This window comes from Chinchilla lanigera, unplaced genomic scaffold, assembly GCF_000276665.1.
Source record: "Chinchilla lanigera isolate Chin_1 unplaced genomic scaffold, ChiLan1.0 scaffold00123, whole genome shotgun sequence".
Lineage (NCBI taxonomy): Eukaryota > Metazoa > Chordata > Mammalia > Rodentia > Chinchillidae > Chinchilla > Chinchilla lanigera.
Genome location: NW_004955524.1, coordinates 3,472,837 through 3,475,484, shown reverse-complemented (window position 1 = coordinate 3,475,484; position 2,648 = coordinate 3,472,837).

Genomic DNA, 2,648 nt, shown 5'->3' with positions numbered 1-2,648 from the left:
AACCATTGATAATTTCCTACCATTTTGTCTGTAATTTGCTAAGTCCCCCCTATTATTATGTTATCCTTCTTTTATTCTTTAAAATAAAATAAATAAATAAATAAAATAAAAATAAAAATAAAAAAGGGTTGGAGATATAGCTTAGTGTGAAGGCCCTGAGTTAGATTTCCAGTACATAAAGGCATCAATAAATCATCAATCAGTCAATCAATCTATAACACTAAGGCTGCATAAATAATTCAGTCTGTAACACTAAGGCTGCTCCTGGGGGAAGGTGGGTTCTAGGAGCAGGCAGGAGATGTACTAGAGAGGCCTGCAGTGCCAGAAGAGGAGAGTGGGCAGAGTGAAGACCAAGGAGGTAAGGAGGGGAGGGGAGCCAGCTCCAAGTGTTTTCAGTGGCCAGCGCTGAGGCCATCTGAGAAAGAAAATCGATGTGGTAGAGCTGGATTATAGCCCAAAGTGCAAAATAAATATCCACGCGCCCATACTGATATAGATGACTAAATAAACAGGTGAAGGGGGAGGAGACAGTGCCCAGGTGGAAGAACTCCAAAGCACGCGGGGGTGGGGGGGAGTCAGAATCTTGCTATGTAGCCCAGGGTGGCCTCAAGCCCACAGCGATCCCCCTGCCTCAGCCCGCCCCCCCCCCCAAGCTGGGATTACAGGTGTGCACCACACCCAGCAAAATCTAAAGTCTTCACACACCTCAGCCCCAAGGGACAGATAGCCCTCCCACTCCTCACCTGTGGGCTCTACAGAGTGACTGCTTCCCAAAGGGGCTCACACTGAATGGGGACAGAAACTTGCAAATGCACTCACCCAAGGATCAGGCGTAGACACAGGCACCCCTGCCCTGCAGTGACCAGGGTACTTCACCAAACCCCCACTTTAGTCCCAGCTTGAGGAAAGCATCAGACCGCACTGGAGGGACAGTAGCAGAACACCCAGACGATGCACCCCTAAGCTGTCAAGGTTGCAAGGCATGGTGGCACATGCCTATCATTTTGACTACTCATTAGGCTGAGGCAGGAGGATTCCAAGTTCAAGTGCAGCCTGAACAGCATAACAAGAGCCTGTCTCATAATAAAATAAAGGGGCTGGGAATGTGACTCAGTGAGAGTGTTTGCCTGGCATGTCCAAGGTCCCAGGTTCCATTGCTCGAACAGCAAAACAAAATAAAACAAAAAACTGAAGGCTGTCAAAAACAAGGAAGTCTGGGAAACTATTTCAGCCCAGAAGAGCCTAAGAGGTGTGAGAACTAGACATCATTATGGGCTCCCGGGCCGTTTGGACCAGGCCATGGTGGCACCTCTACCATCCCACCACTTTCAAGGCTGAGGCAGGAGGATCGCTGCGAATTCAATACCAGCCTTGGGTACATAGTGAGACCCTGTCTCAAAAAAAAAAAAAAAGACACTCAGGAAAAACAGATGAAATCAGAATAAAGTATGGACTTCGGTGAATAATAAGTCTCAGTCCTGGTTCCCCAGCTGTGACAACTACACCGGTGCGGATAGGGGAAGCTGGGCGTGGGCCGTACAAGCATTCTGCCTTCTAGCTTCATAATAATTCTGTAAATATAAAACTGCTCTCTCTAGATATATGGTTGCCATGGGAATCAGGGATTGTCTGGCGGACAGGGTGGAAACAAGAGGCCCCCAAGGCAGCTGAGGAGGCGTCCAGGCCAGTGCGGAGAGATGGGCGGATCCTGGGGTCTGCGGTACCCCCGTCCTGCAGGGCCGCGCGCTCGTGTCCCCGAGGGTCGCGTCTCAGGCCTCACGCCTGGAGGATCGCAGGCAGATCCGTTCCCATTGGGCTGGACACCGGCGGGGCTGGCATACGCGCCAGCGACCTGGTACCCAGGCGAAGCCACGGCACCCCGCGGGCCCGGCCTGTGTGGGGGCGCCCGTGGGGTGGGCTGGGGGCCGCAGGCTGCTGTGTGGTCTGCTGCGCCCGTCCTTGCCCTCCGACCTTCACGCTCCCGTCTGTAAAATGAGAATCAGCACTGTCGCTCACTCAGCCTCACAGGGGCATCCAGGGAAGCTCGCTCAGTGCCCGGCACACAGGGCACCCTCACAGCTCTGCTTACCCCTTCCACCTTCCCATTGGTTCAGGTGGCCGAGAGAGCGGCGCCTGTCTCTTTAAATTATGCAAATAAACTGCGGGTGGTGTGGTGTGTGTGTGTGTGTGTGTGTGTGTGGGTGTGGGTGTGGGTGTGTATGTGTGTGTGTGTGCGCGCGCGTCTGTGTCTGTGCGCGCGAGCGCGTATCTGTGTGTGTGTGTGTGTGTGTGTCTGTGTGTCTGTGTGTGTCTGTGTGTCTGTGTGTGTGTGTGTGTGTGTGTGTGTGTGTGTGTGTATGTGCGCGCGGGCGCGCGCGCGGGTGCAGAGGGATGAGATAAAAAAGGACACCTCTGGTTTAGCCAATCAGCGCCCTGGACTGGTGGAGCGGCCGCCTGAATAGGCCAATAGCAGGCCGTGAGGACTCTGGGCCCGCCCTGCTTCCCCGCGCCGTTGTGGGCGGGACCTTTCTCGGCCACGCCCCTGGGCGGAGCCAGCCCAGCAGCGCCGCAGCCTCGGAGGGAGGGTGGGCGGCTCGGGTGTCAGCACGGCGGCAGGTGCGGGGCGCGGGGTGCTGGGCGCGGAGCGG